The following is a 27,535-nucleotide window of genomic DNA, read 5'->3' as shown; positions in this document are numbered from 1 at the left end:
CACAGACGTTGTTTGGTTTGCATTTATGGGCTGAGTTCAGCTGAAACAGTTTTGGCATTATAATGACAATGAACAAAGGGGAAATGTGTTTTTTTTTGTTTTAACAACCAACATTTTATTACAGTTATTCTTTTAGGAAAGTTCAAGTTTGATGTTACACAGCTTTACACATAAAACCACAACATCTTAATCCAAACTAGTGACAACAGTGTGAGCAGTACAAATCCAGTATTGGCTGGGCTCTTGTGCGTTAAGGAAGTTCAAGTAACTATCAGTGTAAACTCCAGCACCTCCTCAAAATTGTAACTACTGTACATATTGAGGCTACGACGGCCATGATGACATGTGGGGACACAAGAATTATCATTGCTTCTGTTTCACTGCAAACCTTATAATCATTACTTTCTATGAATTAAAGACTGTAAACATATAATAGAAGTACTGCTTGTGCATAGCCCACAGTCCCTCATGATATGGCTCAGTCCCATTTGTACATGTCCTCTGCTATAAACGACCATGTCAGTTGTGTGTCCCCGCTCTCAGGTTTGACCCATAGGCGCGTACCAGCAACAGACTTAATGGACTTCTGTTGTCACAGTAACAGTAATACGACCCATAAGGACGCACCCACAGCAGGGGACCTGGTCCTACATTAGTTAGCTTTAGGCAAAAACAAAAGCTTCTTCATGGTTGGTGTTAGGGCCGTAAAGGTTAGGTAAGTCAGGTATGGTTACAGAAATGAATATGAAGTTAGAAGGCTGTGATGCCATCCTAGATACAAGAAACAAAACAGGCTAATAGTCTTACATGGCAGACATACAAAGTCCTGGCAAAGTCTTTGCCACCTAGTCCTAATTACTGTGGCCTTTGAATGAAATAATTAATGTCAGTTAAATCCACTTCTGTCTAATAAAATCTGATCCAAAGGAAAATTACAGCAGTAATGCAACTTAGACAATGATTTACTACAGAGCCATTAAGTAAATCTAATTTAAGTAAATGTGAGGAAACGTCTCCTCGTGCGATGGAATTGTACTCTTGGTTTTGAAGGCACCAGTGTATGCATGCAGGCTTCTGTTAATAATGAAATGAATGAAATAATTAAGTAAATATATGTTTTTGCACACATACAGTACATATAAGGTGCCTGCAGGGCTCAGAAACGATCCTGTGCAATGTACACTTGAAACTGACTTCTCAGCGTGTGTGGGTTTCTCCTGCATGAACTGGCAGCTGTAGGAGTGTTTGGATCCTAAGCAAAAGTTGGTTTGAATCCAGAGACACCTCACACAGTTCACACAATCTTTTGTCTCTTATGGCTCCACACTGAACTCACTTTCACCTCTGATATTGCAGTCAGACTTGGGTTCAAAATGCAGAAACAGCCATTATTCTTAGACAGATCTATGAACATGATGTATTGGTATCATTTTCCAAATGTAACCTTCCAAAAGGATTTGTGGTTTATATTTGGAAACCAGTAATACAGGAGGAAAAATGGCAAATCCAGCCTTTGTGAACAAATAGGTGTTGGTTTTGGAGCTGGAAAACAAACTGAGGCAGTCATGGTTTCAGTTGGTACAGTCGAGTTCAAAGCATTGACCAACAGCAGAGAGTTAGCATAGTTCATTAATGGGTGCTGCCTTTTAAAGCAACCTTTACTGATTGTTTTCTGTGGTCTCCTGCCCTAACAGAGAAAATGAGGGGGATAATCAGGCTTTGCTGTTTACTGTTAGGCAGTTAATAACTGTTAGTTTTCTAAATGGCTTCATTTATCTTTCATTTAATTACAGCCACATTTGAGAACCAGGTACAGTCAGGTGTTTTTTTTTTTCATTTGGTTTAGATTTGCTAACATCTTGTCATTTTTAGGTGAACCAGAGTGGTTCTTTTTTTTTTCCATAAAAATGCTCAAAGAGGCACACAGTCTTCTACACTTCTAACGAATAATTTCATTGCATTTTGTGCATTTCATTAAAGTGGGCCTGTTGTATGCTAATGCATTTGAGATTCTAATAGCCATGCACCTCATTTATAACTGGTTTAAAACACAGCACTTCTTCCTCTGAAAAATAGTCTGAAAATCCACGAGCAATATGGATATAAAGTTGTTCAACAACACGACTTCCAGACTTCCCCCAGCCAGGACTGCTCTAAGCATTTGGATCCTGTTTGCTGTTTTGTAAACCAGTATAATAAGTAGTATACTTAAATAAAATCTAATTTGAAACTGTGTGGCATATTGTACAAACTCAGCAAGAAGACGTCTTTCCGGCTTTGGACTGAGATAGACACAATCTCACACACACACATACAATTGAGCAAAAGTGTAAAAATCTTTGTTGTACAGTGGATATAGTACTTTTGCAGCCAGTTGGACAGTCTCTGGGAATATAATCAGAAAGCTCTTAACTGATGTTGCTGCATTTTTCAGAAGTCTGCAGGTCTTTATTTTTCTGAAGAAGTTACGTTTAGACTGAAAAGCAGTGGTAACACATACTGTAGAGACAGCACAAGGAAACATACATACATACTCAGTGACAATTTCAACCACAGAAGAAGAGACTTTGAATACACTACAGTTTAATCACATGGCAAAACATAGAGCATAAACTGCTCAAATATTCCCAATAAACAGACTAAAGCAAAGACTAAGTGAAAAAATCCATATTATAAGCTTACTTTCTGCAGTGGGGCTGACAGGGAAGGAGGTGCTGTGACACCATTTGCACAATTCTCCGGCACGACGTCTTCAGAGTGTGCAGACTGTATTTTGTCCAGGTCCTGTTGACATGCAGTCCATAAGCGGATGCTGGAGGTGGTGCGTAGGGCTGTGTTCTTAGCTTTCTCAGGAACAAGTCCGTCTTCTGTGGTTTTATGTTCAGCTTTAGTGTAGATTAGTTGTCACCTCTGGCTTCCGATTTATTCTCTGCAGAGAAGCAGACATAAAAATCACAAGGCATCAGCAGATGACCATCAATATCATCAAATGGAAAGATGTCACAGTGTCTGATTAAACTGTAATGGCATTTAAAAGTTTTTTCTACATGACTGTGTGTTGTTACTGTATGTCATGTATAGTATTCCACTTCTATTTTTATTGCTTTTCTTAATCTACTCTTGCTTAGAGGATTATATGATTTATTCTTCTTACCAAACTTTCATTACATGTATTCAAACTAAAAGCAATGCTTCTCACTCCATTTACTGACAATATTAAAAACACACAAGTCAGCATACTTTAGAGACCCATTACGTTTCCCCTGATGTCTTTTATTTTTGATTTAGTCACATACTTGGAAAAGAAAAGAGGTAAGCACCATCCACCTCTATTGTCCTCCCAGATGAGGCTCTGCAGCCTCTTCCAGCAGCCTCTTCCAACCCAATCTGACTGTCTTTCCTTCACATCGATGCTGGTCAGGTCTCCTTGTGGCAGCTAAAATGGCCTGCTCTGTGACATGACACAATGCTCCATCTTGTTTTGAGTCAGCTTAAGTTACTCCTCTTGTGGAGAAACCAAACCTCAGTACCTCAGGGGTTTTCAAATCCTGACACCCCCACTCTCTGACAAAACAACTGTGCCCCCCTCCCATTGCCCTCCTGTCAAATTGACCATTAAAAAATATGTTGAATAACCTTTTAGAAGTTCAGGGTGGTTTATTAGCCAGGGACATTACATGTAATGATATCCTTTGGAAGTAAACGTCATACTGAATCTAAACATCCATGTATCATGTCTGTTTGTATTCATTTGCCTGAGCTATAGCTCAGAGAAGGAGCACGGCTTTTTACGCTAATTGCAGCAGTCGGGTGCTTATGGTTTTAAAATACCTTAACTGCCTCCATGAGCTGCATGTCACAGCTGCTGCTGCTGCTCCAACTGCTGACTGTGTCGATAAGCAGGCCAAATCAGCCAGCCGGACTGCAATAACTACCTTGCCGCTTTCAGAACACCACCATGCCCCCTTTCCTTTTGCCTCATGCAGCATCTTTGTCATGTCTCTACCTTCGTGCTACCCCTGCAATTCTCCTGCACCCTGCAGGGAAAAGCATCTCACAGTTTGTAAACCTGTCGATAAATACTTAACACAGATGTTATGTGTGAATGAAAATCGGTGTTTCGAGTTAGACATATCATCTTGCCATTGGACTGGAACTGAAACATGTGCAATAGTTGCTAAATATGTTCGTGCTGAGCACACAGTGGGTTATGACTAAACAATCTGCCACGCCACGTGTCAGTGCAGCATACTGAGTCAAATCAAAGTGGCACAGGGACAAGATGATAACCTAGTTAACATGATACTCATGTTCAGCTTATACACCAGAGAAGAAAGTACCATTTTAGATAGACACAAACTAATGCAGAAACAGTTTCATTAACAATAGTGGCCGTAAAGAAGAGCACCTCTAATTTATTTCCCCTAAATCAGCACAGTGGCAGACTGTAGGAAGACACAGCAGAAGCAAGACATACAGTCCACTTCAACTTATTTCCCTAAAGTGCAGGTTCTTTTGTTTGAAGTAGAGGTAACTGTTTTGAGGAAAAAATGGAGACGGATTCGACTGGTGTTTTCTAGCAATCAATACAGCAATCAGGTTCAAGAGAATTGATTGAAGGCATGGTGCCGTCTGTCCAGCCACTGGCCACTGCTTGTGGAAAACATTGGAAATCTTTATTCAGAACAGGTATAAGATATAATGAAAAGAGAGCGCAGCTTCCTGTCCAAGGAGGTCCATAGGGCCAAACCCTCTTCTTTCTCTACAAAGAAACTCTTGGCTCTGTCACCACATCCCATAATTTTTCCTATCATTGCTATGACACGTAACTGACCTTTTGAGTCCCAGCTCTGACACAGAGGTTGAGTTGCATATCTCCAATTGTCTAGCTAAAATCTCATATTGGATGCCTGCCAACCACCTCCTGACTGACCTTGACAAGACTAAGCTGCTGTTCTCCTCTCAGAAATCCTGCCCTTAACAAGGACCGTCAATCACCATAACGCCCGCGCCTTCACTCCCGCCTAGACTGGCGTTTAGTTTGATCTAGCAGCCACAGCCACAGCTGCTACAGCAGATTTGCTCTGTGTAAAATCTGCTGACTCAGACCCAGATGCTTGTACAAACACTCTTTTGTCTCCCATCTGGACCGCTGCAGCTCAACCTGAAAATAACTACAACAAGACAGTTGTCACACCAAACCTCAACATGTACACAATTTTACTGTGTGCAGGTCTGATTGTTTGACGGTTCAGTCACTATGTAATTATTTAAGATGCCAACCATCTCTGACTTTTAATACTGGAATCACATTACATCTACATCTATGTTTGCTATTCCCTGCCAGTTTATTCTCTTTCTTAAACGCTAATTTCAGAGTCTGTGTTAACCAACAATAGCTGTCAACTGGACCTGACATAGTCACAAAGAATCGGTACATCACTAAGTAGAGGCTACCTCAAAGAAATCTTTATGCAAATGATAAAAAGCTCCTACTTTAATTACAGTTGATTTACTTGATCAAATAGCCAAAACAATCCAGATGTACTCAGATGTTAAAAACCAGTAGTACAGAAATAATCAACCAGATATTTCTCCTCCTGCTCTGTTTTGGCTAAATATCCAATCCCAACCTGCTTGGCATCTGAAAATAAAAATCCAAAAATCTCAAAAACAGTGTTGAGTGTTCAGACACTGGACTGTTCCCATGATGATCAATAACTGGAGTATCGACTATACTGCTGGTCAGGTGTCAAAGCCCCGGGCCTGAAGAGTATCCAGTTTTCCCATCTGATCCAGTGCCTTCTGTCAGAGTCCAGTGCTTCCTGTTGCTGGTTCAGCTTGTTGCATGTAGTAGGCTTTGTGTCTAGGTGTCACACCATACGTCCAATTCAAGCAAATCATATGTTCCTGATGCGCTTTTACCTCAGTCATTATCTGATATTTTGCTAATCATTGCAATGTTGTCATTGTATTTTTCATTGAAACGCTTCCCCTCAGCCTGGGCAACTTCCTGTCCAGGCTCTATTTTCACTCCGGCACATTACCTATTTTAAATCAACTCTTTAACACTATTCATTTTTATAAACCAGTCATTTTTTCTAAGACATCATCATCACCACTTTCAATATGTTTTTCTAGATTAAGCTTCAATAGCAGCACGTCCGATCATTAATCAGGAATCAGATTTCTTCCAGACTATAACACTTCAGTTATTAACATTAATATTGCACTTACATATTGCTTTTTCATTTTTCACAAATTATTTTCCAGTTTACCCTCTATGTCCCCTTACTGCTGTTTTCCAAGTGACATTCCTTCTCTTCCTCAGGACACTTTATGATCTTAAGGCGGAGATTCGGTGCTTAGATAGGCTGAAATTTCTCCACAAACACAGTGATTCACTATGTTATGAAGTGATGAATGTAAAATAAAAATAGTGGGGAAAGGAACTACCATACAGTTCACTGTAACAAAGAAACCAACTCTCTTTCCTGACATCTTCTGACTGAATGTCAATGTTAAGGAGAAAAAAACCTCTACTGATCATTTCCATAATCAAATTCAGCAAGAAATTCTAACTGCAAGTTTAAGACATGATGATATGTAAGACCAATTTCAGTTTTCTCAGCATAGCAAACAAGCCTACTTTAAAAAAGGAATAAAAATAATCAATAAGGCCATAATCTGTACATGCAAGCTTATGCATGTCTTGCCTGTGTGGAAGCTTCTGATGAGAACTCATAGCCTAAAAAATATCAGGCTTCCATGTTGATGCTCAGGCTTTGTCTCCTATTCATTGCTTTAGCACATCCATAAGTTACTGCCACTATGGAGGTACAAATAAAAGATTCAAACGAATGTGTGGGTGTGCACATTTTAAATTGTTTACACCTTACTGTGATTTAATAGTGAAAGACAGCAAAGGTGCAGAACCTGGCACTGAAACGATCTGACACACACACACACACACACACACTACTCTCACACACGGATACCCTACGATGTGATCAGACTTTCAATGCAGCTGCACATAATGTCTCTTCACTGACAGGGAGGTGGTGGAGAGCAGCATAGGGTGGGATGACAAAGACGACAGATAACTGAGACAAAACACACCAAATGAGATGATTTCACATGAGCCGTCAGGTCAGACTTTTCTTTATCGTCGTCCCAAAGTTGTCCTCGATCTTTTCCATTCAGTGCTTTGCTGTTTCACTTCTTCCTTTGAGGCCCATCTCAATGACAACTGAAAGAGCGTTCTCTCTTTCCTTGTTAAGTGAGGAGTGCATCAGTCCTAATAAGAAAGCTTTTACACGGTTAATTAAGAGACACTGTAATGCTGTATGTAATGCTCAATTTACTCTATCTCATTCTCCCCCTCGTCCTCTTTAATTTCATTCAGAATCAATCTGTCCGACTCTCTTTTTTCTCTATTATCTGGACTTTTCTACATCAAGACCCACTTCTGTGCTTATGACTGTCTAATTTGCTCGGCCAGCTCCATTTTGAGCCTTTCCAATAGTTTCCTCTTCCACTGTGCTCTCTGACTGGCCATTTTATTTCATTCTCAGCCTTGATGTTGCTAATTCGGGGCAGAGGGGAGGGGAGAAAAGGGACAGGAGGAAAAAAAATGGATATAGGAAAATAAATGAGCTGGTTGGGAGAGATATTAAGATGATAAAACGCTGGAAATCAGGGGTGGCATTCACCACAACACAAACACTGGAAGAGGCTGAGCCACAAGGAATTGTCAGTGAAACTAATGTAAACATGGAGGGAATATAGAGTGGAGAGGAAAGGGGAAGATGTGAAAATAAGTGTGAGATAGTGCTGAAGAGAAAGAGATGACTAAAGAAACCAACCACACATTTAAGGACCAAGAAGGAAAAGAAGAGAAGAAGGTGTGAACATCAGAAGTAAGCAAACAGAGCAGACACTTGAGAGCGGTGACTGTTTTAAAGGTCTGCATGTTTGAACATAATTAAAAGTTATCCACTGATGAATTGCCTTGTGATGAATTGTTTCCCTTACCATAAAAAACTGTGCATGCACCCCAGAGGGATAGAGGCAGGCCACTAAATCTGTCTTCCATGTTTTTCATGCTCTCTGCTTTTGACACTAATGAGCCAGGCCAGTATGATTGGCTGTTCGGGGGCTGATTAAAAGTAGTTTCTTCTAATACATGGATTTACTTTGACATTTCCTACACAGGAAACCAAATGGCTTCATAACAGTGATGAAAGTAATCATAATTTTAATCAACCATTCATCTCTTACTTCTTGTTTGATTAATAAATTAATCTTTTATTGTGAAAAATAACCAACGCAGTTTCATGAGCCCAAGGTGAACAGCCATAGATGATATTTTTATATAAGGAATTAAATTACGCGACTATGAGAAGGATCACGTACGGTGCCAAGCCAGCAAAGAATTATCAACTCAATCTGCATCCCCCCTCCGCTTTATGGCGCTTTACTGTGAGATGCAGATTGTTGTTTAGCAGTTCAACAACTTTTCTGTTCTGGTTCACTATCACTGCTCTCATAGTGTTGTTTTCTGCCCCAGCTACAGCTGTCTTAAGGGGAAAAAAAACACTCTACCTGCTCAGAAACACAAAGGCAGACAGTTAGCAACAGTTGACAGCATTTAGAAGCTGTGGAGGAAGATATTTCCCTCAGGAGGCGGTAGAGACCAAAAGCAGAGCTAAAAGTGATTTAATATTGGACTTAAATCCACCAGGTGGCCGGAAAACATCTGAAAATGAATGCTAATTTTACTCTGCAACTGCTGGGTGTGTGCTGACTACTTTACCATATTAATTTAGGATAAGGCCAGTGATTTTCTATATTGTTGTTATTGTGAAAATATCCTATGAAAACAGCAATGAAAGTATCCTTCTGTCTTCTAAATACCATCTGTGTAACCTGAACCTGATTTAATTTATTCATGGAGCTCCATTGTTGTCCAAAAACCATTAAAAATACATCAATGAGCCACACCATTACACTGGGTGACATGTTCTTCACGCCACATACTGTGGTATTGAAAGGCAAGGGCCCGTCCAGTACCTAAACAGACTGAAGTGGCATTTGCAGGTACGTTTACATGCCATTTAGTGTGCCGCAGCTGAGCAGCTAATTAGCTATCCAGCCTGCAATCTGACATTAACAGTTTCCTCAGTGAATGTTTGTTTGGCTGCTGGTTCTAAGCTACGGTGCAGGGTAACATGAAGGTTTGTACATTAGATAAGAAAAACACATTGGCTGGGTTGTTGTTCAGAGTCTGTTTGTTGTGTAGCAGGCTTCTGTGTGTGTGGCTGTTAATCAGTCTAATTAAGAAAATGAAGCAATTTGATTGGCTGCATAGACATACAGTAACTCAAGTTCTCCATCTACGTAGATGGCAATTTGATCAATTGACAGGTCAAATGACAGAAAATGACTACACCATTAATGGTTTGAGTAAAGCACAGTAATACAATGAATATCTCAGACACTTGGACAAAAACAGACATTTGAAGACAACAACTTAAACCGTGAGAAATTCTAACCAGATTTTTTCAGTATTTCCGGACATCTCAGAATCAATATGATACATCACTTATTCGAGAACATAATGTGGCAGATTAATAATCAGTAGTTGTCGCCCTACAGTTGACTAATCAATCAATCACCATTTCATTTCAGCACTTCTGTATGTCTGTCCCAGAGACACAGCTCTCCTGAGAAGAGTTTTTCCCCAACAAGCTTTTCTCTCTGCATTTAAAGCAAAATCACAGAAGTCACGTTGTATCTTTCTCCTATAAATAACCTTGTCCAGTAAATGTGTCAGTTTCTAACATCTCACAATTCATGAATTCAAATATACCTCGCCACAGGAGGCGTATTTCAGAAACGCACAAGGCAAGACAGTCGTGTATGTTGCTAATGTGCACGCAGGAGCCACACCAAGGCTGTTATATGACACGAAGTGGGAGACAAATTGCAGCGTTGCAGGCCCAAATGGTTCATGGCCTTAGCTGAGTCTGATAAATTCTGCCCGCTGAGCTCCACTAATCACTGCAGCCTGTCACAGAAACGCCCCTCTTCCCCGCCGATCACGCTCCTGATCTCAGGGCAGCCACTGGCCAACCCCACATCACACACACTTACGGACACACCCATGCAGCTCCATCCACACACACACACACACACACACACACACACACACACACACACACACACACACACACACACACACACACACAGACGTGCACTCTTTATGCATGAATTCACTGATTGTCAAACGGATCACAATCAAAATACAGCTTGAGGTTCTTTGCTTCTCTCCCTCCTAACAGAACATTAAAAAAAATCCCCCTGTGTGTTTTTGTGACCCATATGAAGCAGGAAATTGCAAAGTACAGCACAAAAATTTCTATATCTGACATTCTTAATTGTCTCCCTATTCCGCCCCCATCCCCTACATATAAACACTCAGCACACTCGTTTGTAAGCTGCATCAGTGTAATTGATGCATTGACTGGAAATAAACAGGCAATTTAAGTGCTGGACACCTCACTGCTCTCTCTCTCCTTCTCACCTCTTTGTCCCCTCACACACAGCCACACATACACACTTGGACTATCTCACTACTGAACAAGTTGGAATAAGGGACAAGGTCAGCATGCTGGAGAAAAAATGTATGAGACAGAGAGGAAATTAGGCAGAATAATAAAAGAGAGAGACAGCAGGCATGCAAAACAACTATTCTCACAGATGACGCATGTCTGGATAGACTAAAGACAAATTTGCAGCCCTCTCAGAGGGAGCTACAGTCCACGTTATTGCAAGCCCAACTACATTTTTAACAATTTTCTGTTTTTTCCAGCTTTGACCTACTGCCTGTTCATTCATGTTTGTCAGAAGCCTGCAGCTCACAGGAGGTGGAGTTCAGCAAGCGCTTCCACCTTACCAAAATGTTTCCTCTAAAAAGTCTTCTCTGTTTGCGTGATTGGTTGACCTCGCTCGACCATTCAGACGGATGTACAATGTTCCAACCTCTCCTGCCTGCAGCGAGCTCAGACCAAAGAAAAGACAGAAATAGCCCAGGCTGAGCCAGCTGGCCATGTCAATCTGACCAGACTGCTGCAAAACCACGGATTGTATCTTTTGACCGTTCACACTGTTCCACTGCAGTCCACCATACACAGCACCTACACACTGACCCATAACAGCACGACTTCTCAAGAAGCTGCATGTCAAAATGTGAACATACTTGTCTTTCCCTGCACGTACACATGACAGCATTAGTCCACTTGGTCCTGTTAACATCAGTTGGGAACAGTCATGATGCATGAATATTAAAAGGCTGCAGCCAATTGTGTATGCTACAGTGTTAATAATAAACGAGGTCTAATAATTTAATGGGTTTGCATGTTGACATATCCCATGGGCTGCCATACGGTCTGTACTCGAGGTAAAAAGAGATTAAGCATAAAATCATGGAGCAGGACCTGTCAAATGGAGAGTGGCAGAAACAAATAACACAAAGAGAGACACAGGAGGGCCAATTTCATCTCTTCCTTGAGACTTCCTCCATCCTTAATAGGAAAAACCTCTAGAGAATCCTCACATGACCCTGGGGACCCTAATTATACATACAGTATCAGACATGAAATACTTAGTTTAATCACTGTTTGCTTCACTAGGATTTGCATAGTATATGCTAAGTTCTTGAAGGGGTCAGTGTAGATGCACAGAGTGGACAATGGCAGTTGCACTGATGGTCATTGAATCACTAGAATTTGATAATATTCCCCCTGTAGTATAATATACTCACATATACTTTAAAATATTACTGTTTCTCCAACCATATGTACATATAGACATCTTACATGAGCATTCAATTCATATTTGTATGGCTGAACTCCAGTGTATTCAAATTCAAAATGGGAATAATTCATATGAAACCACACACCTAAGTCACAGATAATGTTTTCCACTGATTCTTATAGGTTTTTGAGAAAAAAAAAACTTAATACATGTTTTTTTGTTTTTTTTTTAGTGCGATCAATTTCACACTGAGTCATGCATAATTTAGTTTTCATTTTGGTCTTTTGCAGGTTTCCTTCATGTTATTCTTGATACTTTCTATTCCACTTTTCTCTCTCTCTCTCTCATCCTACTCATTCTCCCTTCAAAGTCTTAACCTCTTGATGGCAGCATTATCGCCACAACCTCCTGAAAAACAAACGCTGCTCGTACAACAAAGCACACTAATACACACACACAGCCGTACACGCTGTGTGCGTTTTCTGCAGTGCCTCTACCTCATTGACCACAGTATAATACTTCATTAGCTCTATAGCAGATTTTACCATTCTAAGTGAGATTAGCTTCCTTTGTCTCCGTTTAGCCTCTGAAAAGCTCCCTGCCATAAACCTTCTCCCGTCACAAAGCCAATAACCTCAGTGTCAAGAAATTTTATGTTTTCCTGGCATTTTTTTATTCGCACTTCACTCCTTTATTCTCAGAAAGTATGTGTGCTGGATGTGATCCATGGTCAGATGACGGATTGTGACTCTGACACTAAAACTGTGATGCTGTAAAAATACAAATGAAGGACTCAGAGGGCTCCAAAGTGCCTGCTGCATTACTGAAAAACACAGAAAATCCAAATACTTGCATAAAGAGGTTCCTAAAAAGATGCAGTTTTAAAAGAAATTGTAATATGTTTGTATATTTACCAACTATGTTGTATAACACTAAACACCTAGTGTAAATATTCAAACATATTATAGGTGTTTCATAAAGGGCAGCCATTTGTCTTTCTGCACATTAAAAAATTCAGGAGGCAGACCAGAGCACAGAACTCCATTTTAAACCTTCAGAGAAATTTTCAGCGCAATTGATCATCACACCTGATTTCACAAAGCACAAAGCCTGAAGTGCAGGGAGAGGACTGCTCAGCGGCAGGAGGAGGGAAGGAAATTAGAAACAGTAAACCTGTCCATCTGGGCCCCGTGTGTGTGGGCTGCCGGTTACTGCACCCTGACAGGGACGTCCACACTGCGAGCGGCTGGCGTATCGCTGTCATCTGACCTAGAGTGGGTGGTGCAACAGGCTCTGATTGCTTTCATGTTCTGGTCTCATGCAAACACAAAGTTTAGAACAGGCAAATTAATAATGTTTTTTTTTCCAGCTTTATCATAGCGATTACCGCCACTGAATAGACTCAAGCAATAAATTGGAACAAAGAATAAAATAAAGAAAATATAGCCTTGAGCAGATGTTTTTAACAAAAAAAAAATGTAAGACAGGAATAAATCTAAGAGCTACAAAATAATAAGGCAAGGTATCAAAACATATCAAAACATACTGAAAAACCTTCTACTAATGTTCACAGGTAGAGTAGTTTGGAGGTGTACTCCTTGCTCAACAAACTCTTTTTATAAAATTTGGATATTTTTAAACCTATTTAAGTTTTACCCAAAGGCCAGGACGGTTGAAAATGATTTGGGATGTGATGGCCTCAGTTCTGAGGCCTTTCTGGTCTGTGAGCCCGTCAGAAGAGACTTCATTCCCAAACAGGAGGTGCGTCACTTCCCTGAGCAGAGTAGTATGGAAATATTTTTCAGCGCATTTTCCCAAGAACATTTAAAGGTATTCAGTGGGTTGCATGACTAGACTGGCATTAGCCTTTATCATGTTAGAGCTCAGTAATAATCCTAACATTTTATTTTTATTTCACTGGATTAGCATATTAGTTTTTGGTATGATAAAATAAAAATAATCCTTCCTCCTTTTTCTGTCCCTTTCAGAGAAACTGCAGTGCACACTAAATATGCAGTTTTCTCTCAGCACTTTCTATAATTCTCCTCTCCTAATGTTGGTCGGTTAACATACAAAACCCTAAAACCTGGCTTAATATATTAATATAATTATTTTATAGAAAATATCCATGAAACATAAATTGGCAACAAAGTGAAAAATAAATCTTTGGATGTTATTTATTGACAACTTAAATCTAATCTGGTTCATCGCAATTCCCCAACTCTGAAAACATTTAGCATGCAGTATATTGATCAGACTTTGAAATAAACCACGCTATGTAAATCAGTTTGGCAGTTGAACAGTTGTTGACTCATTGGCCAAACAAACAGGTTTCTGTTGATCGTGCTGCTCACACGCCGACTGAACACGACACAGATGTTCGCATTGCTTTTAGACATTTTCCGTCTCATCTAGTTATAGATTTTTGACTGACTCCATTCAGGTCCTCTTGCACTTTGAGGGCGGCACCGAGCTTGTGAGCCATGTCCCTGAGCTTTCACTGATGGTTTGGGAATTATTCACTTAAACAGGGTATTGAATTACAGGACTGATTGATCACAGGGCCCATAAAAAGGAATCCCAGTGATCACTGAACCCTAAGTGTGACTTAAATGAGCAGAGGGCGGAGCAGCCTCAGCACGACAACATGCTCACTGCAGCATCACTTTCACTGCATAAAATCACATATACAGTGGTTGATCGCTGGGGACTAAGACAAAATCGAGAGAATGGACATCTGATGAAAATATGATGTGGGGATACCTTGAATGCTTCATGTTTTATTTTGCAGCATCTAATAAAAAGTATAAAAAAATGGCAGACACACTGGGCCTTGTGCTTCTATTGAAAAACTGTCACTTTACTGAAGAAGATAATGATCGGGGCTGCAGCCAGCCGTTATTTAAGGACAAATTAATCTACTGATTATTTTCTTGATGAACATATTAATTGTTTAGTCTATAAACTGTCAGCAAATTTTGATAAATGCACAACACTATCACTGAGTCCAAGATCTCAGTCAAATGACTATTTTTTTCTAAGAATCAGTCCAAAACCCCAAAGATATTCAGTTTACTATTACAGAACCCAAGAAGCCCAAAAAAGAAATATCTGAAAAGCTTTTACTTTAAAAATGAATGAATGAATTAACATTATTGACTAGTTAAGATAAATTAACAAATTGCTGCAGCATAACTTTTGTGCCTTCACAGGAAAAAATACTCTCTTCCTGCCCTGTGCAAACAACCACCAGTCCTCTATTTATGCTTCATTAATTAATTTAGTTTTCCAGCAAAAAGCCATGGCACATAACGTCATCTGTAGATTAAAGGCTTCTTGGTGGCTGTCCCATTTGTTCTGTTAATGCAACAAACGTCTCAGCTAATGGTAGAAATCACTGTTATGATGCTGCTGTTAACACCTTTAATGGTGCTAATACTACAGCGACTACAACATTCACGTAGAGAAGGGTGTTTTATAGAAACGTTCGTGAACTGTCTGGTGTTTCCAGGAGACTGTTGCTGGTGTTTTTGTCTCAGACTGTGATTCTCCCTTTTTGTGTGTCTCCTCCATCAAAGCAAAACAACAAATCTCTGTCTCCCTGATTTTTCATTACACCCTGTCTTGCTTTATCCCTTAAGGTTCAAGGCTGATGCTTGTGTTTTGTCTAGTTCTCTTCTCGATTTATTCATGAAATGCTGGTCGTGCCCTCACTGTGTACTGAAATAATCCCAGATTACACATAGATATTCAGTGCGTGTATATGCATGGCCTTCTATGGCACACATGTTGCTTTCTTTTAACTCTCTATGTATGTTTTATGTAATCTCATGTCCTGTAATTTCCTCTTTGCAACCACTGACCTCTGCACCTGGATAAATTGTAAAATTCAGCAATCCAGCCTCCAACAACACACTAATCAGATATTGGATTTTCAGTGCTGTTGTTCAGTCCACATCAGCTAGAGAACCTGACCTAAATGTCACTTCTCATTTAGGGTGGGGGAATGGAAAAAAAAAAAGCTGTCCTCCATTGGGAAGTTCTTGAAAAAATAGGTGGAAATTATAACAGAATGATCGTGGAAACTACTGCTCCTGTTCCATGTCTGGTCTTCCAGCAGCCCTTCATCGGGCAGAATTTCACATATTCAAGACTCTGCGCTGAACCGACTGTGCTGTAAGTAGTGGGACACTGAAGAATTTATATATGTCTGTGAGTGTTTTTGCACAGGGGGGAGCAGGAAGACACCTGCTGTTTGTATAATAAAAGATGCTGTTTGCATATTGCAGAGTCATTACAGGACATGTCTTCCTTTTCCTGTGTGATATAAAGCCCCTGAATTTAAAGGCAAAGCACCAGATGCCTTTCTAAGGAGAAGAAAACATCATCAGAATATTGTAATACATAGAGAATGGATTTAGAATATCTTAACATATTAAAAAACAATCTAAATTAAAAAGTCAGTCCACATTATAATTGCCTTTTTTCTAATCAGTTCTTCTACACGTACTGCTGCTTTCAATGATTGATTTTATGGCAGCTGCCTGCTTGGCCTCTGCCTCGCGCCTGTCCCACTGGATTCATTTACAGGCCTTGTATGAACGTACTGTTGCACGTTTTAATGACCACAAAGCTCCGTGGGCAGCAGGGAATGTAATGTGTGCTGCATGTGTTTCCGCTACCAAAAACACAGCAACAATAGTAGTCACAGTGCTACGACACGTTGGTGTTAGTCACATTCAAAATTTGTATTTTCTGAAGTCAGTTGGCAAATATCTGCATTTGGGTTGGCATGCCCACTGTGCCCTACTGGCTGCCAGCTGTCACTCAGGAAGACAAGAAAGATGGAGGATAGAGCATGAGAGGGTGGTGAGGAGAGAGAGAGATAAAGGGAGTGGTGATGATGTGAGGACATGAGCCCCGAGGCTTTCATTCTCTCTTGTTTCTCATTTGTCTCTCTGATGATAACAAAAAACATGGCAGCTTGAAAGAAGAGAGGTCGACATCAGTGGGAAAAAAGGAAGAAACTGCTGAAAGAAAAGAAAGAGAGAGCAAGTGCGATATGAAAAAGAAATATGACGACCCATTTTTCATGTTGATAGCAAAATTAGTAAACATGCAAGCCACAACATACACATTGCATTAGGCTAAATGAGTGTATCCCAGGATTCCCCATGACATTTACCATCCACAGCAACATGGTATTTTACCCATACTTTGACTAGCTTTGTTTGCAGAGGGGTACAGGTTTACCCTCCGCCTATTGCAGTATTCATTACACTGCTCCTCTGACTAATTAGGACAGACTAGGGAAAAATAAAGCTGCTCTGTACAAAGAGGGGGTCCTCATACAGGAACAAAAACAGGCATATTTTAGCCTGAACACAAAAACAGACAACCTTTTGGGTATAGGTTCATTTTTTCTCTCCAGTTATGGAGGCCCCAACTTATTATTCCTGTGATTAAAAAAAAAATTTCAAAATGTGATGAAAACACAAATTCATCAGTATAAGGGAAAAATGTGACAGGAAATATGTCTTTTTGGTGCAACATTTGGCCGTGCATCCAAGCAGACCACACAGGCTCCATGCAAATGGAGTCATTCTGATCATCCAGGTTTTTGTAGGTTTACTGTGCCCATTACCATCCAACCGCATGTAAACTACAATTACAGGTAAACAGCAGAAAAACAAACAGTCCATTTGGAAGAAAAGCTTTTCTACTCTTATATGACAAATGAAGACTGCTGCACACCCCTAATGGACCCTGCTGCACTGACAACACACTGTATAAAATCTGATGTTGTGACTTTTGGCTTTGGGACCATCAGTCAACCGACCGTATAGTCACAACGCTGCACAAAGAGAACCTCAGCTTAGTTACTCGAAGCATCAGCAGCGTGTGTGCAGGGGTTTGGGCTGAAAATCCTGTCTGTCGGCACACACTGTACATTGTGTATGACTTGAAGGTACTTTGAATTCTGTGCTCTACAACAGATTTACAGATTAATAGATTTCTTGAAGCCTGTTGTGTGACTGGGCATGATACAACTTGCTCATATTCCACCTCATGGGAAACATTAATATTTAAGACTTTGGCTCTTACTGAGCAGTGCCCTGTAGCTTGGACAATTCTTAACTTTTTTTTTTTTTTTTTTAATTTGTGGATATATTTTTGTCAACAACTGTCACATACGCTCTCTTACTAACAAGGCAAACTGAGTCTTAAAACAAGAGATCAGTAAATCATTAAAAGACAAGGCAGTGTCTTAGCTGGATTTAAACGTGTTAGTGTCTTTAAATGTCAATATTGGGCCTCAGAAAATCATCCTTTATGTCTCATTCAGAGTGTTAACATAATAAAGGCAAACCATCATTACTGTAAGTGCTGGCTATAGTTTTAGATGTGAAAGGTCTCAGCCTTTTAAATGTCTCTGTTTTTAAAATAAGAACACTGGTAACTTTCAAATGTATTCATGCAAATAATAGTTAGCAGCATGTAAGCTTTGCTTTAGAGTTCAAGATATTACAGTAACGACATTAGCAACACAAATCCACTCAGCATGTACATGCACAGGTTTGAATGGACATTTTTTCAAGGCTATGAGAGCATTGATGTTGGAGTACTTGCTGTAAATAGACAGTATTTTCTTGCAGCAGTTGAGCTTCATGATGTATAAAGTTATTAACTACATCTTGCTTAAAAGAAGCCGGTGTGTGTTGGACACATTAAATCAGGTTCACGTGTCATAAAACATATTTCCAATGGGAAAACGGTGCTCAGACAATAAGGCTCAAGGTTAGATTTTTATTACTGCATACATTTTCAACATTATATCTCCTGCACCTGCGTAGCCACATCCTGTTAGGAAAATGAAGGACAAATGAAAATTGAGAGAGGGTGTAGTTTGCTTTTTCAGCCTCTCAACGTGCCAATGTAATGTATAAAGCAGGAAATAATATTGTCTGTGGTAGAGCAACACAGGCTTTTTTGAGACAGACAAATTGTGATTTTATTCCAGCTCACTACCCTCTCACAAGCAGCTCCAAGCTATTGATGTCTGTTTCTGCAACCATTGTTATTCACCATTCACTTCAGGGCCACTAGGATGCCACTTTGTAAAGTAAATTCAGATATTGGACAATGTCAGTGCAATGGTGACCCCACATCCTCACATGGCTTTTATCCGCACATGGCTTTCATCTCTGGGTGAACTGGTCATTCTGCGATGTACAGTGGAAGAAAAGCATTTCTGCTGCTCATGGCCTTAAACCAGCTTTCTGGTTAAAAAAGAAAAAACTGGGACATAGATAAATTTTATTTTATAGCCTACACACTATTCAAAAAACACAATTAATGCAGGAAGCTAGGTTTCCTTACCCTGAAACCACAGTAAATGGTTACATCAGCATCACAGCTGATGTAATCAGCCAAAGATATGCACTGCACACACAGCGAGACTGAAGCATAGCAGGGGAGGAAGAGCAGTTCCTGTCTGGTCTTTTTAGTGATATCATAAAATTGTCAGTCTCTCATCTTTGCACCTGCACAGGCTTAGATTTGATTTTAGAATGCAAACCAAAACCTGACTTCTTCTTTTGCATATTCACAAAAGCCTGATATTTGATCATCAGCGTGTATATCTAATGTAGGGCTGGCTGTTAGAGTCAACGCTGTTGCTTCATCTTTTATAGCCACAGATCTGCAAGATGAGCTCAGGTACGTCTTCACCTGCCAACATGCCCCATGTGTTCATCTGTATTACAGGATGACGGTAGAAATTGTTCAACCTTATATCCATTACTTTTAGCTAAATATTCCAAGTGTTTATCCATTACTTTTAACTATTATTACTACTCATTTATTATCACCTTTACCTTATATATCTGTATTGGGCAGAATCCTATGCTTTTTTTATTATGTTGAATAACTAACAAACAATTTAATATTATATCATATGACAGTTACTAAACTAATATATTGTTGGGTATGCAGCAACAACAAAATCATAAGTTACTAGCCTATATAAATATTTTAAATTGATATTTAATAACATGGTATAGTATTTTCAGGTCATTGTTAGTTACTCAACTGGACCACAGTGTTGACAGAGCTATATTAAGAATAGTACTGTAATAGTATATGGGTCTTAAACAGATCAACTCAACTGGGTTCCGTTTTTTTATGATTCAGTAGACGCACTTTTGAAAATTTCCATATCATTTATAAACTATTATTGGATTTAGGCTAAATAGAACAAACAAACAAAGCTCTGTGCCCATTCTGTGAGTATAGGCCTGAGCCAGAACCATTTAAAATGAAAAAACAAAGCCAACACAAGAAAAGCACAAACCTGTGGTACTAACGTGAGGGTGTCCACCTTCAGATGTTTGACATTTCATTGTCTGGCTAGGGCTCTTAATACATTGAGAAGCTTGGCGCTCCCGCTGTTCACGCTGCCATCTTAATGAACTGATTTCCTGTTTATCAACACACATTAGGCATTGAATGAGAATGTTAAAATAAAGATGGCTTGTGTTTTTCTGTGTGCTATAACTGACTGTGGGGAATATTTTTATTATGAAACTGTTGATTCAAAAGCTGCATCTGCACTGATGAACATCGTGTCATAAGTGCTTGCACACTCTGCTCTGAATGTCCACTTTAGGAAGCTGCTGGAATATTTTGTTTTTATTTTTTACCAAAACCACTATTTTTATGAATTATTATTCAAAACTGATATAGTGAATACTTCTTGCTAATATGCAGTCCACATTACAACAATCAACAGCAATTAGAGAACAATTTGAAATGTTTTTGTGTCCATTTGTATTTTATTTGTCTTGGAAAGATTTGGGTTTGGAGAGTATGTGCTGATATCGCCATTCCTGCTCTGCCAAATAAATAGAGCTCATAAAACTCAGGCGTCTGCTGCACAGGATGGCAGGAAGTTTACAATAAATGTCTGGATAAATCCATGAAAGACAGTGTTGCCAACTCTTTGTCAATGAAATACACTAATGGCCGCTCAAAAAGTCACACAAAGAAGATGATGCAATACCATAATTTACATGTAAATTGAGTTAACATGTATTTATTACCAGAATACTAGAATTTACGACATGAAAAACAGAAAGATGGATGTTATGAGCTGGAGATGGTGCTAGGACTGGGCTATGAATATGCCCTTGCTCATTTAACTGGAGGTAGAACACATCCTGTCACAAGCTGCCCCTCTCTTGTCTCCCAGCCAGCTGACTGGTCCAGTGAACCTCAGATTTGTCAGCAGTAGTTCAACGTGCTGTTTACCCTGCAAATGTACAGCTAATTAATTTGCGGTCATGGCCAAAGATAGAGGCTGTCCAGCTCAGCGCAGGCCTGTGGCAAGGGTACCAACACTGAAGGCCACACTGGTTCCAGAAAGCCCTCCCTTCACCGCCTTTCCTTCCCTTCCTCCCCTCTAATGCTTTCACTGGAGAAGAGAGGGACAGTGTTCCTGTTCCTGGAGCTACAAATGGCAAGTGGCTCAAAAATGGCTTTCATTGAAACAGCAACACAATGGAGGCAAAATGCATTTTAACTATGATGTATTTAATTATGATCCATTCCTTAAAACTACTGCATGTCCATAGAAATTACATTTCTAAAAGAGGATGAAATTTGTCACCTGTACTGTTTCACCAGATAAACGTAGCTGTTTACTGTATTTGATCACAGGCATTTCATGTTTATACCTATCTTTTAAATATGTGCTCAAACATTTTCCATTTTCTTATTGAGTAGCACTCAAACATTTCCTTAATCAGCATTGTTATCCTCACTGTGGTGAAAATAACACACAGGGGGACTTCTTGGAATGACCTACCTTGCAAGTAATACCACAAGTCAATAGTGAGTATAGGTGATTTCCATCAAAATCAATCAGAATTTATTTTTTTGAGCCGTTTGAATCCTGTTTCTCAGTCCACCTCCAGTGTGTTCTGACAGGTTTCCACCTACTGCCCAACATCTGTGCAAACCATCAATGTTTTTAACTGTAACAGCAACAATGGGTAGCGGGAAGGCTGTCATTCCCTATAATGACTGTGCTGTCATGAATATAATGGCTATGCTGTTATGTTTTATAGACAAGAAGTTCACATATTCCCAGTGTGAGCAAAAAGTGCTGTAGCTGAGGGCAGTTAACTTGACTGGGCTGAAACTGCGTCGCCTGTCTTATTTCGGTTGTTTTGTGGCAACACTCAGCAATTCATGATGATTACAAAGAAAAAAATATTATGAAGTACAGGTGATCTGTTAGACTGTTGTAAGATTTCTATATGCAAATGTCATGCTGATGTTACAGCATGTGACGGATTTACAACTAATCTGTCCAATGACAAAATAAAATAGTCAAATGTCTATAACATCAATAGGTCAGATGTCATGGAGGAATATTACGTTGCATTCACAGCCAATTGAAATGACTAATAATGATTTGGGAGTGGCTTAACTCTGGCACCAAAAAGCTGAGTCCCTGATTTGCTACAGGTTGCCAAGTAAGGCCCATTTACAAAGAGCTGGCATTACTGAAAGTAAGCCCTAAGGCGAAATGCAATAATGAATGACTCCCTATACATTATCCTGCATATTACATAGCTGCTTACATAAATCATCTGACACTATATACAGACTTTAAATGTTTTCCCGTAATACAATAAAGTAATTAAGAAGGCAGATCAGTAGTGCAGCCAGAGAAATGTTTGTACTGTAACTGGTAACATGGATACACTGTTAAAGAAGTGAAGCACAACAGCAGCAGCACAGACAAATCCAGCACTGCTGTGATCTACAAATGAAACCTTCCAGCATTTCAAATCAATAAAGTGATTATAAAAAACGCCAGACAAAGGCCCTTAAAGTACAAAGTCTCCACTACCGGTCCACTATTTAAAACCATGTTAATGATATGATATCTAATGGTGCTGGAAGAGGCTGCATTGTTCCTGAGCTGGTCATCCAACTGCAAATCTCAATTGCTTGCATATCTTTTGATGTATGATGAAACCATGCAAATCAATTCAGTAACCCTCTGCAAGAGTGCAACTAGAGCTACAGTGCACCTAGAATGATTTTGGAGTGCGCCTACTTATTTATGTATCTATTTATTTGGTGGGTGGGGGTGGGAAGATGGAGCGATGTAATCAGTGAGTCCATTCACCATGACTGCCATCATTACTGCCAGACACAGGCCTCGGTGCCAGCAAGTCAGAGGGTAGCCCATCCAAGAATATCTCTTCCAAGTTTCAGATGAATTCCTTCGGAGATGCCATCTGTTTGTCTGTCACCTGTGTGCCATGGGCACAGGTTAGATAAGTTATTGCAGCAGGCGGATCTCAAGCCTCTGCAGTTCCTAATTCATATGAGTCTGCATCACCGTTTTGTTTCACCTCTATGAAGTGCCCCTCTGGGCTTTTGCAAAAGGTTACTCACGCCAAATCTACCTTCATTCTGATATACAGCACTTGAGATTATTCACTGAGCTGCAGTGGAAATGTGGCTGGGTTAGGTTAAGTACTTGAAGTCAACATCATTGCCCCAAATCCTCCCATGTTCAGAGAATTATGCCTGAAATGTGGTTTTCGTGGAGGCCAGTGGCATGGGCAAAACATCTACATGGAAGAGGTGCAAATTATGACACATAGCAAGATGCTGCAAAAGGATCTAAATGTTTGATGTTTTGTTTTTCTACATCATATTACCAATCTACAGCTATATGAGCAATTTCCCTGTTAGTATGAATCACAGCGTTTCTATTTACTTGTTTAAATTTGCTGCGTCTTGTCCTAATTACATGTGGTTCTCTCTAATGACAATATAATGTGCATTTCATTGAGGAAGGCGCTGCAGCAGGAGCAGGAGTGATATAAGCAGAAAGTCTGTCCACAGGTCTTTGTCAGACAAGTCAGTGGAAACCTACTAATGGTGGAGGGATTGAGGGTCAGCGTCACTCACCTACAAATCACAATGCTGGTTATTTAGGATGTAAACACCTGACGCTTAATAACAGACTGATGTTGTCCATTAAATACAAATTACACCTGCAAATAGGTCCATGTTGGATATATTGTAGTTATAAACTTACAATGTGCGGCTTCAATTCCTGCCATGGAGACATGCGCTAATAAATGTCTAATCCCCGTATATTTTGTGATGTGTCTTCTCCTTTGTTTGAATTTATATCCGGACTGGGCCTTCGAACCAGAATCCGCTGCTTACAGCCTGAATATCTGACTGCCAGCTATTCACTGAAACCCGCATCCTCAATCAAGTGGTTTGGCATTTGCAAAGAGTCGATTGTATTGTTTCTCAGACAGACCTAATTGTCTCTTGAACCGTGCCATAAACACAAGATCAAAAAATCTCAAACAGCCTACTTGTTGGGCTATAACGCGCGTAAAACCTCGATGAGCAGAGCGTTTTGCCAGATCGGATGATGAAAAGCATATTGGCAGTCCGTGCACATCAATCAAGGCTCACCTACCGGATGGTGCTTCGGGTGCCACGCTTTCTCTCTCGGCTCTGTTTGATGCAGGGTCCCTCGGATTTGGCCGCCGTGTCCCCGCACGGGTGCACCGGTGTCCTCCAGAACCAGGTGTGACCACAGTCTCGCCTTGTTGTATTCCCATATGTTGTCGCCAGCGCAATTATGAATGCTCCAGTTGATCAGTGACTGGGTAGCCTGTGCGATCATGTGCTGCCAGCTCCTCTCTCCCCCTCTCTTCTGTCTCCTCTCTGTAACTGCTCCCTCCGCCCGATTATCTCCCCGCTGCGGCACTGGCTACATGGTAATACGGAGAAATAAAACGTGTCTGACTCGCTGCCGAACTTGTGCGCTTTTTTATGGTAATTAGTCGCCGGACCGGTCCATACTTGCTCATCGCGAACCTTTGGAAATATGTTGGCTCCCAGCTCTGTCTATTTGCACTGAATAAATTGCTCCTGAGACGCTGAAACGTGTTTTATTTGCTCAAAGAGAGAAGGGGGGGAAAATCCCCAATCTGCAGACTGAGGCTGGAAAAGAGGAGAGAAGGACTGAGGCGAGAAGGATGGAGCGGATTGCAGGACGAGGAGGAGGCTGGAACACATTTGTGAAAACCTTTCCTCTATATGTCCTTTGGATAAGAGCGAGCTGTACGGCGCATAGTTCCCAAATGTGCCTCCACCCCCTTCTCTCTGTCTCTGGCTCCATTTCACTCAGCTGTTCATTTTGACTGTTTTGTGAACTTGTGCAAAAAAATCAAATGCAATAAAATGATTCGTTCACGCCAGTGTTGAAATTAACATTCAACTTTCTATCTATCTTTAAGAGAAGTCTCCTGCCCTGAACAAACCTGCACAGTATTTTTGTCTAATATCACATTGCTCTAGTTGGTTTCAGTGTGTGTGTGTGTGTGTGTGTGTGTGTGTGTGTGTGTGTGTGTGTGTTCTAATTAAAGCTCCTCGCAGCTCAGTGCAGCATGTTGGACAGGTTATGATTCTGTCCAATCATGGCAATGATAGTCCAGAGCCTTGACAGAGAGTGTTTTCAAAGCAGTCCTCAAATTAGTTGGACATCTGCTACAGTCCCCAGAGTGATTTGGACCGGTTCCTCCCACAGCGAGCCGTGTGAGGACTGAGTGTTGTGAATCCCACCGGTGGGGCTGAGCCCAGACCAGCTGCTTACATTTCAGCTGTGCATCAAAACCCAATACTTGTCAGCTTGAGAGCTTTGCAGAAATCAGCTGGGGTGATTACACGTGGCACAGCCTCAGTCCCTCTTTCCCTACCTACATAAGCACAAAACGTGATGCTTCTACTGATTTGGTCTGTGTCATGCCCATCCAACATGCTCTATGAAAAGCCAGGTTGTGATTTTTGTTCAAAAGCAAATTTTTATACATATAAGACAAAGGTGTAAGCAAAGATCCGTGGCTCCTGCAAGGGAGAGCATCAGCTTATCACAGTAATGATTCAGCAGGACCTTGAAAAATGTAAAGTGCAGTTACTCATAGTTTTCCATGCCATCATAGACTCTGGCAGTGCATTTGATGCAATTTTCTGCTCTTCAGCTCTGTCAGTGTTTCTCAGGGAAACAATTACTGTAACATCAGAGTGTTTCAGTGTGAACCTAACCTTTAGCCATTTGATCAGACAGAGGAGGTGACAGGATGTTGGGAGTAAGTTACCAAGTGCGGCTCCTCTCACTGAGAGATTATGCCTGACAGAAATCGTGGAGGTCTGTAAACTAAACCGAACCTGTTGGAGCAGTGTTGTATCAGCTTTGTCTCGTCACAGCCACCGCCTGCACGCATGGGAACGTTCAGCCTATACAGTTCCTAATCTGAATGATGTGCACCAAAGAGCCACTAAACATTTTAATTCGTCTGCCATGATTCCACTGGTGATTTTCATGTTTTGGTGTGTGAGTGGGGAGGCACGCTGGCAGCTGTTAGTTACATGTGGAAGGTTGCATGCCCCTCAAAAATCTGTGTGACATCAGCGCTGAGCTGCACATTTCTTAGACGCACAACAAGTAAGTGTTGCACTTAGTACAACACAAGTAGCATACCACACTATCAGAGGGGCTATCTGCCATTATGTGCATGCTGGTGTGTTTTGTTGTATAGTGGCTAATGTCAAAAACCTTGTTTGGGTGCGTAGCTCGCTGTCCGCTGATGCACGGCTGCAGGAGAGTGAACATTTTCAGAGGTGTTAATGAAATTTGCCTGGTTCTCATAATCCAGCCTAACTGTGATCTGTTAAATGCTCAGGCTGATGATGTTGCTCTATCTGGCTATTGTTACACTTTTACAATCTTTTGTGATAAAGTGCCTCTCAGTCTGTCCAATTAGCTATTATTCTGCTAAATGTGATTAGCCATTACCATGGCCATATTGTAATTAGACCGCAGATTGTGTGAGAGGTTAAATGTTTTTCACATTTTTCTGGAAATGAAAATGCACCAGGTCCAAGGGCTCAAACATTTTCCCAACTTTTCGACAAAGCATGCCTAACAAACTGGACTGAGGTAGCAACCTGTAACTCCTTAGAAAAGCTTTGCAGTATTTTAGAATTAGTTTGCAGTATTTTGCTTGATGTCATTAAGAGGTAATGAACGATACTGAGACCATGAGGTTCAAAGTCACCTTTCCCCCCTGCCTGTAGGAGTGCCTGGACCCCCTTTGTGACATTTTGTTCATCTTTTCTGCCTCCCACTGCCACTGCTCTCCATCTATGCTGCAGTTCTTTCCTTATCCTCCCTTTCCATGGCATCTCAGTGGGAGTGGAGTGTAATTATGGAGTCAGACAGTGTTTACAGACGCAAAAGCGCCTTAATTTATTCCAACAGTTAGCAGTAATTCCCCACTTTAATTTATAGCTCCTCCACCCAGTGGGAAAATGAAAGAAGCAGATAGTGAGAATGAGGGGAGAAGTAGCATATAGGCAATATATTACAGAACGGAGTTGAGCACAACTGGCACCACAAGGCGTCCGCTCACATGATAGCCATCACCGGCGGTTTTACTGCAGTCGGTGGTGGGTTTTAGATTTCTCTATGGAAGGAAGGCAAATAAAAAAAGATGTTCATGGCCGCTTTATTTGTAGCTGAAAATCATTTGCAGCGCTGCTGTTGGGTTATCATTTTCATCCTGTTCTTTTTCAAAACCACTCAGCAGACAGCCCACAGTGATATTCA

At 40.6% G+C, this 27,535-nt stretch overlaps 1 protein-coding gene across 2 annotated transcripts in view; it reads right to left on the bottom strand.

Annotated features, from left to right (window-relative positions):
• Positions 1 to 24,893, bottom strand: part of flrt1a (fibronectin leucine rich transmembrane protein 1a) — a 33,867-nt gene extending 8,974 nt beyond the window's left edge. The window contains exons 1-2 of one of the 2 annotated variants that reach the window (XM_026328667.1): positions 24,341 to 24,893; positions 2,683 to 2,929 (exon numbers count right to left, since the gene is read on the bottom strand). The gene's annotated coding sequence lies outside the window, so the exon portion shown is untranslated. Of the gene's footprint in view, positions 1 to 2,682; positions 2,930 to 3,296; positions 3,395 to 24,340 lie in introns of those variants that run through there. The other variant, XM_026328668.1, reaches the window with a different exon arrangement.
• Between the last annotated feature and the right edge of the window lie 2,642 nt (positions 24,894 to 27,535).

The sequence above is a fragment of the Mastacembelus armatus genome, chromosome 14 (genome assembly GCF_900324485.2).
Source record: "Mastacembelus armatus chromosome 14, fMasArm1.2, whole genome shotgun sequence".
Classification (NCBI taxonomy): Eukaryota; Metazoa; Chordata; class Actinopteri; order Synbranchiformes; family Mastacembelidae; genus Mastacembelus; species Mastacembelus armatus.
Note: the sequence above shows the minus strand (reverse complement) of the source record. Positions and strands in the feature narration are given on the sequence as shown.